The following is a 17,409-nucleotide window of genomic DNA, read 5'->3' as shown; positions in this document are numbered from 1 at the left end:
GAGGTCAATGTTGGTGTTGTATCTAACAGCCAGATTCATCAAAGTAAATTTGGCTTGCAAAGGGCCAGATTCTGAGAATCTGGCCCTTTGCGAGCGCTATTTTTGCATTTGGTTTTCATCATCCCAAATGCAAAACTCGCAATTCTAGAAATCGCTAGATTGCGATTAATTGCATTTAAGGAATCTCAATTTGAAATTCCTTAAATGCAATTCATGAACCATTTAATAATTGCGAATTCGCAATCTGGGGCCGCTATTTACCGTGAAGTCTAACTACGTGGTAAATAGCGAAAACTAAGAGAAAAATGCACTTTAGTGCATTTTTCTAAGTTGTATGTTACACACACACATGTCCTTTGGACATGTCATCACGCTGGCTGATGTTATCAAGTTGCGTGAGGTAAGGTGGCGGCCATCTTTGAAGAGCAGGCATCGCAAGTTGAAAATATTTGGAAAACAATATGGGTAAATACATAATTATTTCTTTATTTTGGATGAAACTCACAGACTGGTGGAAACAATTCTTTTGCGATTTTGACATTTACTAAAACAGAGTTGAGAAACAGTTCATTGGTTATCATTTACATGGAAACAGATTAACTAATTGAAGACCAGTATCCTGACTTTGTTCTTTGAGGTCAATGTTGGTGTTGTATCTAACAGCCAGATTCATCAAAGTAAATTTGGCTCGCAAAGGGCCAGATTCTGAGAATCTGGCCCTTTGCGAGCGCTATTTTTGCATTTGGTTTTCATCATCCCAAATGCAAAACTCGCAATTCTAGAAATCGCTAGATTGCGATTAATTGCATTTAAGGAATCTCAATTTGAGATTCCTTAAATGCAATTCATGAAACATTTAATAATTGCGATTTCGCAATCTGGGGCCGCTATTTACCGTGAAGTCTAACTACGTGGTAAATAGCGAAAACTAAGAGAAAAATGCACTTTAGTGCATTTTTCTAAGTTGTATGTTACACACACACATGTCCTTTGGACATGTCATCACGCTGGCTGATGTCATCAAGTTGCGTGAGGTAAGGTGGCGGCCATCTTTGAAGAGCAGGCATCGCAAGTTGAAAATATTAGGAAAACATTATGGGTAAATACATAATTATTTCTTTATTTTGGATGAAACTCACAGCCTGGTGGAAACAATTCTTTTGCGATTTTGACACTTACTAAAACAGAGTTGAGAAACAGTTCATTGGTTATCATTTACATGGAAACAGATTAACTAATTGAAGACCAGTATCCTGACTTTGTTCTTTGAGGTCAATGTTGGTGTTGTGTCTAACAGCCAGATTCATCAAAGTAAATTTGGCTCGCAGCCTGGTGGAAACAATTCTTTTGCGATTTTGACATTTACTAAAACAGAGTTGAGAAACAGTTCATTGGTTATCATTTAAATGGAAACAGATTAACTAATCTTTGGACATGTGTGTCCGCAACACCAGTGTACATTGCCATTTCAGGGGTGCTACAGGGTGTCCTTTGGACACCCTGGCACCCTTGAAATTGCTTCCTTATTTGCGATTTGCTAATTGCTAATCGCAAATAAGGAATGACTCCCCATTCATTCCTATGGGCCTTTAGGCCCATAGGAATGAATGAGAAAACCATTCCTTATTTGCGATTAGCAATTAGCCAATCTCAAATAAGGAAGCTATAGAAATCGCATAAAATATTGCGATTTCTACATGCAGCCTGTTTTGTGAGTCTTTAATAGCGATTCCTTAAAATTCGCTATTAAGGACTCGCAAAACGTTACTTGGATGAATCTAGGGGTAAGTCTTTTGAGGGCATATACATTGGTGTGTTATATATATTTCTTTTTTTTTAAGACACTTCGCTACAAATAGTATCTATTGCTATTCTAACATCAACTCATTTTATATTAATAGTTTTAGTACTACATCACTTGCATCATGCAGAATGTTATAGCTGCTCAGTTTTTTCTCTCTAGTCCTGGGGATCCTACAATACCATGGAAAAAATGGAAAGTGGTTTTTGAAAGGTATGCAAGAGTATGTGGACCATTAAGTGCAGAAAGGAAGTAATCTTTATTGTTACACTGTCTTGGGTCTGAGGGTCAATGTATTTGACAACTTACCTGATTTATCTGGAGAAGATTCAAATGGTCTTAATGATTATGAAATGTGTATTAAGAAACTTGACAAGCATTACCTTCTCAAGGTTAGTACTATATTAGAGAGCTATCATTTTGCAAAGAGGATGCAAGGTGAGGATGAAACAGTGGAGAGTTATGTCACTAATTTAAGAAAATTGGCATCATCATGCAAGTTTGGTACCTTAACAGACGAGAGGATTCGTGACCAATTCATGTTTGGCTGTAGCATGGAAAAGGTAAGGGATAAATTGTGGCGTCGTGACGATCCTACTCTAGAGGAAGTGCTCAGTGTTGCTAAAAGAATAGATCATTCTATTAAATGTGTAGCAGTTTTAAAAAAGGACTCTGATAAAGACTGTAGGATACAAGAATTTAAAAGCAAAAGTAAAGAAAATGTAAAGGGAAATGTAAAAGAAAAGACTTATAAGAGTTACACTTTTGACAAGGAGAAGACAAATGGGAAGTGGGCTGACGTCTAATGTGTCAGATGTGGAAAAGCTGGACATTTGGCTAATAACAAAAGATGTCCTGCTTTTAACATAACTTGTATGATATGTAAAAAGAAAGGACATTTGACTACAATATGTAACAGCAAACCCATGTCTAAAGTTAAAGAGGTTGAAGTGTATGAGAGTGATAATGATGAGTTAGGCATAGATGATTACGAGTGTGGTCAAATTGTTGTGCAAGCAGTAAGTGATAATAGAAAGAAAAATTTTCCTGTAGACAGCATCCTTGTTCAGGGAGCAATGACAAAATTCTTAATTGACTCAGGTGCTAAGATTACGATTATCTCTAGTGAATTTTATATGAACAATTTAAAAAGAAAAGTGAAACTGTTAAAACCTGGTATAATACTGCTAGCATACGGTGGTGAACCTATCAAATTACATGGATACTTTTTAGGTTTGGTGGAATATAAGGGTAGGTTTTTATCAGGAAAGATTTACGTTTCAAAGAAAGGAGACAGCATCATAAGTTGGATTCATCAAGGCGGTATGGGAATTTTCCTTGATCCAAATGCTGATCCTCCTATTCAATTGAAGAACTCAGTGAATGCAGTAGCAACTAACAAAGATTTTAATTTTGCATCCAATATAATGAAGTGTTATCCCGATGTATTTAGTAAGAATTTAGGCTGTTTGAGAGGTTATAAACATAAGATTGTGCTGAAATAAGATTCTATACCGGTGTGCTCCAAGGTGAGGAGTGTTCCTTTATCTGTGAGAGAAGACATGAGGAAGGAAATTGACAAGTTGAGAGATGGGGGAATCATAGAAAAGGTGGAAGGCACGGAATGGAAGGCCCCAGTTGTGGCAGCGCGCAAGTCCAATGGCGATCTGAGACTTTGCATTGATTTGAGGCAACTGAATAAGTGCGTAATTATTGACAAATATCCCTTGCCAAACATAAATGAGTTGCTGACCTTGTTGAGTGGGGCCAGGGTTTTTAGTACAATTGATCTTACTTCAGCGTATCATCAAATTGAGTCAGAGGAATCATGCATGGTTTTACCTTCATTCATTTCTCCTTTAGAAACGTTTAGATTCAGGCGCATGCCTTTTAGCTTAGTTTCAGCGTCACCCGTGTTCTAAAGAGAGATGGAGGATGTACTTCATGGTCTCACAGGAATGTATGTGTACCAAGATGTTATAGGCAGGGGAAAACCCAATCAACCCTTGTAGGCTTGGGCACTATATGGTTAAGGTCAAAGTATGCTACAAGGGACTTATTTAAGAAAATAGTCGGTCTAATTTGTGAGTTGTACAAGTGTAACACACTCAGATGTATCCACATGATATCAGTCTTAGTACATAATCAAAATAAATTGGTGTAAGGTAAAAAGAGAACCCACAGAGAAGAGAAATATATTCAGAACATTTATGTTTCCTAAAGGAACACAAAGTTGGGGAGACAAATACAGAAAAATGAATTCAAGCAAAAGTCATGAACAGAGATAGGCAATATTTTCTCTACAGTTTACAACCAAAAACATCAGCTCCTCGTGGATAAAGCAGACAACCAAAATTAATTAATAAAGAATGGTCGTGAGTTTGTGCCAATGCAACGTTTCCGGAGATGATGGAAGTGTTGACGTTTCGGGCTAGAGGGCAGTCATCATGTAGATCATCATCAGGACAGAATATTTCAATGCTGAAAAAACTCCCTGGAACTTCTGAAAGAAAGCCGTATTGGAATGGCAGTGAACGGCAATAGATGTGGAGCACAGTGTTAACCAAAAGTGGAATCTTAAGTGTATATTGATAGGGCCACATCAGTTGGCCGAATCTCGGGTAGCAATCAATTGAACAGCGTAACCAAGTCGTTTTTAGAACGAAAACTCAGGTGGCGTCCTACGTCTGCTTGCAGGTTTGTCAATGTGTATCAAGATGACATTCTGGTTTTTGGCAATGATGTGAAACAACATGATGAACTTTGCATGCAACTTTAAGAAGATTATCTAGTCATGATTTGACGGTTAAACCTGAGAAGTGTAAATTTAAAACCAGTTCTATAGATTACTTAGGCCACACCATTCCCAGTGATAGTGTCAAACCTAAAGCTGAATTGATAAATACCATTCAAGAAATGAGTTCTCCTGCAAATAAGTGTGAGTTGATGACATTTTTAGGTGTAGTTGAGTACTATGCAAAATTTGTAAAGAATTTTGCAGAAGGAGCAGTCAACATGAGGTACTTGTTGAAGGAGGGTGTTGATTTTAATTGGTCGGATGCTTGTGAATGAGAATTCGAGGAGAATAAGGAGAATCTCAAATTTGCACCTTCTCTTAAAAGTTTTAATCCAAAGATTAAACCCATTTTGGTCACAGATGCTAGCGAAAGGGGTTTAGGTGCAGTATTGCAACAGCAAAGTCCTGAAGTTCTGCAAACAATAATGTTCTTATCACGTAGTCTCAGAGATCCTGAGACTAGATATTCAGTGGTCGAAAGAGAGTCTCTGGCAGTGTTTTGGGCAGTTAGAAAATTAAAGAAGTTCCTGTGGGGTATTGATTTTGAGATAAGAACCAATCACAAACCTTTGGCTGAGATATTTAGCAAAAAGGGTCTGGATTTAATTTCAAGCAGGATTACTAAGTGGGTAATAGGTTTGCAGGAATATAATTTTGTAATAAAGTGCATTCCTGGAATTGAGAATACAGTAGCTAGAACATCATTACACCTAGAACATCATTTGTGGAGGATGATTTAGATGACTCTGAGGAATGGGTATGTGCAATTGATGATGGAATGATTTCTGAGAAGCAGTGGTGCGATGAAATGTCTCAAGATGTTGTTTTGAATGAGATCGTCGGTTTGATAAAAAAAAGGGTGGAGTAACAACAAGATGGGTTCTGATGATTCAAAGCAGTACTGGACAGTGCAGAATGAACTGTCTACAGTTAATGGTTTATTATTTCGTGGGACAAGACTGGTTCCTCCTGTCAGTCTTAGGAACCTTCTCGTTGATTTAGTTCATTCTTCACATTCTGGATTCTCCAAGTGTAAAGAAAGATTACGTTTATCTTATTGGTGGCCAGGGATGGACAAGATGGTTGAACGAGTTATACGTGATTGCATTCCATGCACCTTAAGTGAAACATCCAAATGCACACGTGTTCAACCTATGGTTTTGAGAAAACATCCCTCCAATCCTTTGCAAGGTATTGCTTTGGACATACTTGGTCCAATGCATTCTAATGGGTCACAAACATTTGTTTTAGTGGTTATAGATATGTTTTCAAGGTGGCCGGAGGTGTTTTTTCTTCCAAACATTGACACTAAACATAGAGTCATTTGTTTAAAAAAATAATTTTCAAGAGAAGGTATTCCTGAATCTGTTTTGACAGACAATGGGGTTCAGTTTGTTTCAGGTGAGATGGAACATTTTCTCTCCTCTAAAGGCATTGTACATAGAACCTGTTCTCTTTACCATCCAGAGGCTAATGGCATGGTTGAGAGATTCAACAGAGTAAGGAAAGAGACTATGGGCCCGATGTAGGTAAAGCCCATTTACCGATTTTGAAATACCCAATTTTACCGATTCGGTATTTCAAAATCGGTAAATGGGATGTAGGTCCCAACATCTGGATTCGTTACCGAATCCTTAACAATTCTTTAATTACCGATTCGGTAAATACCGAATCGGTAATGCCCATTCATTCCTATGGGCTTTGAAGCCCATAGGAATGATTAGGCATTACCGATTCGGTATTTACCGAATCGGTAATTAAAGAATTCACAAGGGTGCAGGAGGTGTCACTTTGACACCCTCTAGCACCCCCAAAACGGGCATGTGTGCAATGTGGCACACAGACATGCCCTAAGGGCACGTCTGTCTGTCACATGGCACATGTGTACATGCACAGATGTGCATGTACACAGGAATCAGTATTTTACCATGGATTTGTATTCCATGGTAAAATACCGATTCTGTAAGCCATGTGCCAATAGAAAATTGGCTACCCACATAGCATTTTCGGTAATTTTACCGAATCTGTAAATATTACCAAATCGGTAAATATTACCGATTCGGTAATTATTACCGAATCGGTACTTATTACCGATTCGGTAATAATAACGATTCGGTAAAATTACCGAATATGTGCACCTACATCTCCCTAGCCCTTTACCGATCGGAAACGGCCGAAAATCGGTATTTTCGGCCGATTCCGATCGGTAAAGGGCTACCTACATCTGGCCCTATATCTTTGGCTAAATCTCAAGCATTGGATTGGAAAAGTGTGGTGTTAGAGAAAATTGAAGAATATAGGCTGACACCTCATTGTACAACTGGAAAGACTCCTTTCTTGTTGTTTAGAGGTAGAATTCCTAATACTAAGGTTGAACCTGCATGGGTGAACAAATATGAATTGATTAAAGGAAAAGAAAATACGTGTGATAATGAGTTGATAAAGAAGAAAAATGAGGAGATGGCTGAGCGTAGGAAACAGTACTTCGATGTGAATAAGAGAGTTAAGAAAACAAAAGTGGAGGTTGGTGATGTGGTGATGGTCAAACGCCCAGGTTTATTAGAAAGTTCTGTTTCTAAATTCATGAAACCTATTAAAGTAATCAAGGTGTTTAATAATGCTGTGAAGACGCAAGACCACAGCATCTGGAACCTCAATAGAATAGTTGTGGTGAGAGGAAAAACAGTTGAAGGTAAAGTGGAAGATGTTCCCATGCAGAAATTGAAAGATAATAGTTTCCATCTTGAGTTACCTAAGCCTGGCAGAGACCCCCTTGAGTTGACCTGCTATCACCCACTGTCAATGCTCAATCTTGTTGTTTTGTTTGGTTAAGATTGAAGGTGTGTGGTATTCCTTCTCTTAGAATGTTTGTAGGTCAAATACAGAATGTCACTATGTCATGTCATGTACAGAATGTTAAGTATGTCATGTACAGAATGCTAAGTATGTACTAGTTTGATGTCATAGCATCTACTGGGAGTATTCAGATGTAAACTAGATCAGTACTCTGATTAACTGCTACTGCCTGCCAGCTTTAGGTTGGATGGGATTCTTTAAGGAATAAACTTTTCTGAAGACTTCAACTTCCTGTGTCAGCTCATCTTTACAGGAATCTTACACCTGGTACATCAGAGGGGCACTAGACTAGACTATATTTTTGGTAATACCAAATTCTGGCCCATGGTGTTCGATTTCGAATACCTAGGATGGAACTAATCTGACCATAGGCCCTTCCGGGATACATTCCGATGAGGGGGAGAGCATGCTCCGATCCCAACATGGAGGCTATGGTCAGAAGCCCCCCTGACACTGTCTTCTGAGACACCATCAGATCACACTTGAGTGACTACTTTGAGGACAATGAGGGGCCGCTAGGGAGAAAGGGGGCTAAATTGGACTCGATGAAAGTGGTCATGAGAGGCCACTGCATAAAAAAAACTGGGGAGCATGGTAATTCCTACTCCACAGTCTGTTGACACTGGTGGCACAATTTGTGTGGCCCAGAAGGCTGCTGTGACAGTGGTCAAGGCCAAAGCACGGCTTACCCTGATATGTGTGATCCATGATGCTACTGGTAACACAGTGAACACGCAGGCTGGCATAAACACGTTCTTCGTGGAATACTATGAGGCGTTATACTCCCGCACCCCGGCCAACCCTAGACCATTTCAAGGAAAATGCACATTTAGTTCACCTCTTCCCTTGATGCCCCTACTAATGCAGGAGTTGGAGAAACCTTTGCAGTTAAAAGAGGTGACAGCAGTGATCCGCCAAATGGCTCAGAGCAAAGTACCGGGCACTGACAGGTTTCCTGTGGAATTTTATGCCACACACAGTGTGGCCATCAAGCCACAGACTGCTCAAAGTATATCTAGAGGCACACCAGCAAGGAATATTACCAGCCTCTCTTCAAGAGACACTTATTGTTGAGTTACCTAAGCCTGGCAGAGACCCCCTTGAGTTGACCTGCTATCACCCACTGTCAATGCTCAATGCTGACTAAAGGATCTTAAGTAAGGTGCTTGCATATAAGCTACACCCTTGTTACAGACACTGGTGCACCCGGATCAGAGTTGATTCATTCTCCAAAGGGCCACTTTTTATATCGTTCACAGTTTCCCATCACAGGGGCATTGGATTTATCCCCTGACCTTCGGATAGCGGTGTCCCTAGACATCGGGAAGGCATTCGATACACTCCGCTGGTCCTACCTGTTGCTGGTAACGGAGGGCCTGGGGATGGGACTTGGGTTTCTCAGTTGGGTAAAATAGGTGTCAAGCCAATTTGAGATCAGAGGGGTACCCGGCAGGGCTCTTCCTTCTCGCCCGTGATTTATGCTGTGGCAATAGGGCCCCTTGCCGGTTTGATGTGAGCTCGGGAACCAGACTGGGGAGTGGCAATATGGATAAACTGGCATATTGCCCTTATTTACATATGTGATCATAGGCAGGTGTTGCAAGCCCTATATGAACAACTGGACTTTTTTGGAGAGATGAGGGGCCTCAGGATCAACTGGGGGAAGTCGTGTGTGTTCCCTCTGTGTAGGTAGTGGCAGGTAGAGAGAGTGGGTTGGAGCCCGGGAGTTTTCCCTGGCATCTTGAAAACTTCAATTATCTTGGGGTGAATGTCTACCACACTGACAGGGATCTCCTGGACGCTAACCATGGTAAAGCGCTTATGGCAGTGCGTTAGTCCCTGATAATCTGGCTGCGTCTTCCCCCTATCACCCTTGGGCCGGGGGTCCATAGCCAAGATGAGAGTTTTACCACTGCTGTACTTCTTTAAGGTCCTTCCGGAGGTGCCCACATGGCCCTTCTTCCGGGAATTGAGGAGAGTGATTTCTGATTTAATGTGAGGGAGTGATCAGAAGAGAGTATCAATTACCACGCTCCCTCCAGAAGTCGCCAATGGAGGGGTTTATGGGTGCGTACAGCTAGATTTTGTCACGGTGCAACTTCAGTACCCTAATCAATGGCTGGCTGGTGATGAAATAGCAGGGAGTGGGGCGATTTGGGACTAACTCTGAGACACCATGGTGCTGGATTGGTTGTTGACTCATAGCCGCCTGTCAAGATGACTGAGCAGATTGGCCCAGATGCCTAAGCACTGTTGGAACAAGTATTTCCAACACAGGTGCAACTAGGTGACACAAGCTCAACAGCTGCTGTTGTGGAGCATACCAGAGGTAAGGGATGTGTTGGCCGTTCATGACCTGGCTCTGTGGTGCGAGGTGGAGGTGACTCAAGTAGGAGATCTATATGCGAAGGGAATCCTGCTGAGCTTTCAGGAACTACAAACCACTCATAACCTGGTGCTCCTTCACAATACTGTGTTTATCATAGGAATATTCTTCATGAGCAGTGTTGTCTCCCCTCAGGAACTAGTTTTGTTGAATGTGCGGATGTTGTAGATATGTCTATATGTTGCTGTCAATACCCCAGAGGGGCCTGGACTCTTCTGGGCATGTAAGTCGCCACACCATTAAAGCACCGGTCCTATAAGGAGAAAAGGTTTAATATATGTATTGCCATTATAATTGCAGGTATGTCTTTGTGAGCGTTTCAGTGCTCATGTATTTGCAGTCATTTGTATGTAGAATGTCATGATATGTAAATGCCAATAAAGACATATAAAACAAAATGAAAAATTAGGGAGAACTTTCAAAATGTTGGCTAACATGAGAAGCTTAAATGGGTATGCAAATTCTTTGTATCAACAAAGTTATTACATTGAGCAAATATTTCGATCAAGGAACATTAATTCAATTTTGGCAGGGCTCACTTAAGTTTAGAGCCTGCTTCAGTGTACTCAATACCATAGCATTCTCAGTGAAGGGATATGGAAATCTAGTGATGTGCAGTTAAATCTGAGTTTTACTGTTAGGGGAGTAGTAGGAGAGGCCAAAGTCCTATAGCAAATGCATGAGTGGTAACAAGTAAATATTGAATATGACACATGGGTAAGGAACAGTGGGAATCTTATAAGATGCCACATTTGATTACAGTGATATAAGAAGTGGCAACCCCGTAAGCTTATAGTACTTGTACATAAATAAATGTCCTGGGTCCTTATTACCATAAGGGTGCACCTTTCCTGTTTGCGCCACGGCGCACCTTAAAACAGGTGCGCCTGACTCAAACCAGGAAAGAGTACCCTATTATGATAAATGCGCTGCCCTCAAGGCAGCTGTAAAGTCTTGCTGCGCTTGGGGCTGCACATTCAAATGAAATTCGGAGTAGCTGCTGCAAACCCATGTCATGTTTCTATGTGCAGGTAGCACCAGCCTGTACTTCCAAGGGGAACCCCCTTGCAGGTGGGCACAGTGAGTGACTGCATTCACCTGAAAGCTGATGTCTGAGGGGACCCCCTTTCTCCCCATCAGAGGGCTTTTGCCTTTAGGAGGTGCACTGAAACTGTAACACCTGTTTGCCTCTGCACCCATATCCATAATGTGGCACGGGCACAGAAGCAGGGTGATTCTCTCATTTGCTTGGGGCCACGCCTCCATGCAAATGAGGAAACATCCTCTAACAATAGCACTTGAGATACATGTGCACCAGCGCTATCTGTATTCCAGAAGATGGCTCACAAGAATTTGCGGCCCCTTCTGTAATACCAACATGCCCCCAGGGGCACACAAAGTGAGCACTCATGCCTGTTGCACCCCAGAGTACTCTCTGTAATACAGCCCCTGGCGAGCAACTCTTTTAGTCTCTTTTTATTCCAGAATGGATAATCAGTTCTGTTCAAAGTACAAAGATGCATATAAAAGCTTTTACATGTAGTGTTTCCCCTTTGTGTTTGCTGTCTGAATGGTGTTTTGTCATTTTCGCAAGAGGAATAGATCATAACAGCAAATAAATAGTGTGTTCATTTATTTCACTAGCATTTAAAACTTTTGGGGCATATTACCAAGCAATAGCGATAATTATCGCTATTGCTTGGTTAGAGACAAAAATTTACCGCTGAGCTGCGGCGATTTGTACCGCAAATAAACCTTGGTATTACCAAGGTTTAACGCAAATGCGATAAAAATCGCCGCAAAGCATGAATATCGCTGAAAAGTCGTCGATATTCATGCATTACCGAGCTAATGCTCTTAGCCATGTTATCCACCTCCCATTGGATAACATGGCTAAGAACTGCTCAGGTCAGGTGTTAGCTTTTGGAGATATTCGCGCTTAGCACGAATATCTCCAAAAGTTGGTAATAGGAGATAGCGATGTTAGCAACTGTTTTCAGTCGCTAACATCTTGGCACGCCCACTTTGCATGTCATTAGTGATAAATATCACTGACATGCAAAGTGGGGCCCAAGATGGTCGCTATCTCCTACTAGCTGTCGCTAACTGGTGTTAGCGATAGCTAGGTAATAGGGAGATAATTTGATCTCCGCTTTCTTGGCTTTTAAAGCCTAAAGCCAAAAAAGCGGAGATAAACCCCCTTGATAATATGCCCCTTTGTTATTTGTGTGCTATATAGATAAGTGTTACGGTAATAATAAATAAAATGGCAGATTATAGATTTGCACAAATTATACAAAGTTCTATTCTTAAACACGGATGCAGAAGGGCAATTCAACAATGATACACGTCTGGTCGATTACATATTTTTTATCTAGACAGACAATTGGGTTTGTCTAAATTTTTGCTGGCATGTTAACTAGTCATGCATTTGCAATGCAATTAGTGCAAATGTGAGAGAGATCTCTATTTGGGAAAACAAGTGGATACAAAAAATAATATAGCCATACCCCACTTCCTTTGCTATCGAAACTAAGTTTTATTAAGAAACACCTAAATGTAAGGATTATGGGGTCTATGCATTTTGGCCTTTTTTCCCTACTGGGAGACGTCATTAGGACTGAACCAACCTGTTTTCAAGCTAATTGTCACCACTTAACTCAACCTCAGCAACAGATATTATGAACCAAGAAATACAACAACAGGGAGGCAACACACAATTTCAATTCAATCAGCAAGAACACAAGATCTTGAGACTTCGAGTAAAGTTTCAAATTATTTATTTGTTTGAACCAGACAAACAAGCAGCCAACGTGTTTCTCCCTAAACAAGGCTTCATTAGGGCTATCACAACACCACACACTGGTACTTATTTAAGGTGTACATAGTTGCTTGGTAACTATATCCCACTCGAACACTGCTATTAGTATATTACTTTTTTATACTATTAGTATTATTACTTTATTAGTCTACTTTTAGGAGATCTGTTGTAGATCTGAAACACGCTACAATCAAAAGGTGTTAGGAAGACGCCTAAAGAGACGTTGTATACGAGTTAGGTTCCGTGAGAACTTGCGTGAACACTCAGTAACTCCGTACTCCCCCATAAATTGGAGTTGTAAAATATTGTTTGTGTGAGCCATGTTCGGCTTGGATTTCGGTATCAGTGATTCAGTAAGAAGACATCCATCCTGCTGAGCTGGATGAATTCTTTCTGAATCACGGCTACCGAAATCCAAGCCAAACACAGCTCACACCTACTATATAAATATATATTGGGGGGGGTTTATATAGCGCTTACAAGACTCAAGTTGGCAAGGGTAGGTACCACTGTCCAAATAGGGACCCTTGATTCTAGTCAGGGTAAGGAGGAAACCCTCTGGGATAACCCCTGCTCACCCTCTAGGTAACTTGGCACGAGCAGTCAAGGCTATTCAGAAGGCAATGTGTAAAGTATTTGTACTAACACTCACAGTAACACAGTGAAAACACCACAAACTGACTCCACAACAGGTTAGAAAAATAAAGGTATTTAATCTAAACTACACAAGGCCAAAACGGCAAAAATCCCACATATACAGTTCAAGAATATGGTTTCAAAAGAGTTCTTAAAGTTGTAATAAAAGTTCTTTAGGTTGCATAAAATAATCCACAGTTGCGTGAAAAGTTCACAGTTGCGTCACGTTTTAGACACAGTACCTTTAGTTGCGACAAAGTTCCACATGCAGAAGCTGGTTCGGTGGAAAATAAGCGATGCGTTGCTCCTGAGACCCTGGGGATGCGATGCAACAGCCCCGCTGCAGCAGCGGGCGTGTTGCGATGAATCCGGTCTGTATGGGGAGGAAGGCCACTTGTATGGATTCCAGTGCGTAGGTTCTGTAGGAAGTTTGTTCTCGCAAAGGTACGATGCGACGATCTTTGGAGGTGCGACGATCTCCGGGGCGAGGATGCGCGGACCAGCGGTGATCTTCTCTCTCGCAGCTCCTCGACGCAATGGTTTCTGCGACGACACTCGCAGCGACATAATGCGGTCCGCAAGCAAGCAGTGCGGCGATCTCACCCAGCGACGACAGGCTCTGCGACGACACTCGCAGCGATGTTAGGCTTCCCGCACCGATCGGGTGCGTCCCGCAAACGAAGGATGTGACGGCTCTGACAGCGGCAACAGGCGCTACGACGATCTCGACCTTCGTAGCAGCGGGAAACTTCTCGCACTGTCGGGGATGCAATCCGCAGCGAGCGATGCGTTACTTTTCAATTGCAAAAGTCTCTCAAGCTTAGTTTCAAGCTTCCCAGCACAGGTACAACTTACAGAGGCCCCACAACTGGATCAAGCACTCTAGGAAGGACAGAACTCTCTCAGCAGAGTTCAGGGAAGTTGGGGTGAAGTCCTTTTGTTCCTGGGACTTCAGAACAGGGAGCCAGCTCTTCTCAGGCCCTTTGAGATTCCTTCAAGACAGGGGACACAGCACAACAGCAAAGTCCTTCCCCTCTCCTTGGCAGCAAAGCAGAGCAACAGCAGGACAGTCTTCCTTCTTCATATTCAGCTTTCTCCTTGGCAGAGGTTCCTTCTTGATTCCAGGATGATCTAATCTTCTGTTGTCAGGGGTCCTGTGCTTACACCCCTAAAGGTCTTTCTTCTCTTTGTGCAAGTGGGCCCTGAGCCCGGTCTGAACCAGTTCTGGGTGTTGCTTGAGCACTTTGTTTGCCTGGCTTCTCCTTTCCTTTCAGAGTGAGGGGCAGGGTCGTCAGCCGCCCAGCAGGAGGTGGAGCCAGCATTGTGGCAGGCAGGCACAGCCCTATTCAGGCCCAGGTGCTAACTCCTCCCACCACTCAGGTTGCAAATGCAGTCATTCAGCCTAGGGCTGACTCAGCCAACCTCCTGGGGAATCCCCAGCCCCTGTCACTCTCAAACCAGACAGTCAATACACAAACAGGCCAAAGGCACACAGAAGGGTCAGACAAGAGAACAGCAACTTTCTAAAAGTGCTGTTCTCAAACACAGGATTTAAAAAAAAAAAAATCCTAAAAGATGTGTTATTAAATTCTGAGTTCAGGGATACTAGATACTTATGTCCTATCTTGTTCCTACGGGAAGCACTGCTGGAAGCCACTGTAGCCAACATCTCCATGTTAATCTATGGAGCAAGATAGCCCTACAATAGTGAAAAACGAAAATGGCTTGAATTCACTACCAGAGCATGTCACCTGCACTAGTACATGCTCTACCTTTGACATACACTGCACCCTGCCCAGGGGGGGTACCTTGGGCATTCCATAGGGGTGACCAATGTGCACAAAAAGGGAAGAGTTAGGCCTGGTCAGTGGGGACACCGACCAGGAGGACATGGCAGTTCCTAGACTGCACACAGGCACTGCAGTGGCAGGCCAGAGACACCATTTTAGGGCTACTCATGTGGGTGGCATAATCAGTGTTGCAGGCCCACTAGTAGCATTTGTCATCACCAGCCCTGGCAAACCCAGTGCACTTTACTAGGGACTTCGTGGTGATAGAAATATGGCAATCATGTATATCCAATCATGATAACAATTTACCTAGGGAGCACTTACACTCTGGCACTGATCAGCAGTGGCAGTGTGTCCAAAGCATCTAAACCAGCAAAAACTAAATCCAGCACAGCATCAAAAATACAGGAGGTAGAGGTAAAAAGATAGGGGGAAACCAAGCCAAAGATGCCAGGTCTAACAGAAATATAGACATTAGAGCAGCATAACATGAATAGAAAAATAGACATTTGAGTACATCGACTAGTATCCAAAGTACTGGAGGTCACACAGATCAAGGTCATTGGCCAGATGCAAAGAGATGACAGTTGAGGAGAAATTCTTTTAGTTGTCTCTTGAAGATCGCGAAGGAGGGATTAGTGCTGATGTGGGTAGGGAGAGAGTTCCAGATTTTAGGGCCATTCCCAGAGAAAGAGCGGGAAAGGGCTTTTTGTTTTTGTCTTTTTGGGGGGATTAAGAGGAGCGAGTTAGAGCTTCTCAGGTTTCTTGATTGACCTGCTTTTATGAGTTTGGCTGCAAAGCAATCTGGTTTGCCTGAGTGTCGGGCTTTATGGGTGAGACAGGCATTTTAAAAGCGCAGCGAGCTTCGATTGGAAGTCATTTTAGGTCCTTTAATGCAGGGGTGATGTGGTCGAATTTCTTGGTTCCAGTGACCATTCTTGCAGCTGCATTTAGGGTGTATCTTATGGGGACAAGGTATGTTTTAGCTGTCCCAGTTAGTGTGGCATTTCCATAGTCCAGTCTGGAGAGAACTAGAGATTGGGTTGCGATTTTTAGGTCATTGGGGGGTATGAAAGGTTTCATTTTGTTGAGGAGTCTTAGGTTGTAGAGGGTGCCTTTTGCTGTAGAGTTCATGTGGAAGCTCATGTTGAGACTTGGGTCTAGAGAGATCCCTAGGGATTTGGCTGAGATTGCGGGAGTTAGTTTATAGTTTAGAGAGTCAAGGTTGTTCATCAATTCTTTGATTTGAGGGAGTTGTTCGTGATGGGAGAAAAGAAAGATTTAGATTTTTTCTTGGTTGAGTTTGAGGTAGTTGAGTGTTAGCCAATTTTCTACTTTTGCTAGTGAGGAGTTGAGTCATAGGATGTCATTGAGGGAGGAGATCTAGAGGTATAGCTGGGTGTCATCAGCATAGAGGTGATAGTAGATGTTTGCTTGTTTTAGAATAGTAGTGAGTGGTTCCATGTAAATGTTGAAGATAGTGGGGGAGAGGACTGAGCCTTGGGGGACACCTCGAGTTGAGGGGGAGGTGTCGGACATTGTATTCTTGAATTGAGAGCGGTTATGTAGAAAAGAGGAAAACCATTTCAGGACATTACCATCTGCTCCAATGCATTTTTGTAGGGTGTTTGAGAGTATTTTGTGGTCTACCGTGTCAAAGGTAGTTGATACGTCAAGGAGCACAAGTAGGCAACATCTGTTTGAGTCAAGGGAGTTATGAATGTCATTGGTTATGTTCAGTATCGCGGTTTCTGTGCTCCATCCCTTTCTGAATCTGGATTGGTGTAAGTCAAGTAGGTTGTTGGATTCCAGGTGTTGGTTCAGTTGGGCGAGAACACATTTCTCCAGGATTTTGGATAGGAAGAGAAGGTTGGTGATGGGCCTGATGTTTTTGAGGTCATTCGGGTCGGCATCAGTATTTTTTAGAAGGGGGTGACTTGGCCTTGTTTGAGGCAGTCGGGCATCAATCCGTTGCTTAGGGAGCTGTTGATGATCTTTGTCCACAGAGGGGTTAGGGTGAGGTTGAGGTTCTTAGCCAGGGAGGCAGGTAGAGGGTCAGCATAGTGGTTGGAGGGATTATAATTGGTAATCACATTGGAGATGTCCTCTTTGGAGTATGATTTGAAGTCTTTCCAACACTTTGGGTAAGATGAGGGTTTAGAGGGAAGGTGTATTTTGGTGGTTGATGGAGGAGTGGTCTCGTCTTCTGGGAGTGTGTCAAAAACTGGGGTTGAGTTAGGTTTGGTTGTGGGAGAGGATTTGCTGTGGTGGGAGTGAGGGCGCCGGACAAGGGAGAGCTCGATATTGGAGATTTTGTCATCG

Source organism: Lissotriton vulgaris, chromosome 6, assembly GCF_964263255.1.
Source record: "Lissotriton vulgaris chromosome 6, aLisVul1.2, whole genome shotgun sequence".
Taxonomy (NCBI): Eukaryota; Metazoa; Chordata; class Amphibia; order Caudata; family Salamandridae; genus Lissotriton; species Lissotriton vulgaris.
The sequence above is the reverse complement of the archived record's forward strand: the minus strand, read 5'-3'. Positions refer to the sequence as shown.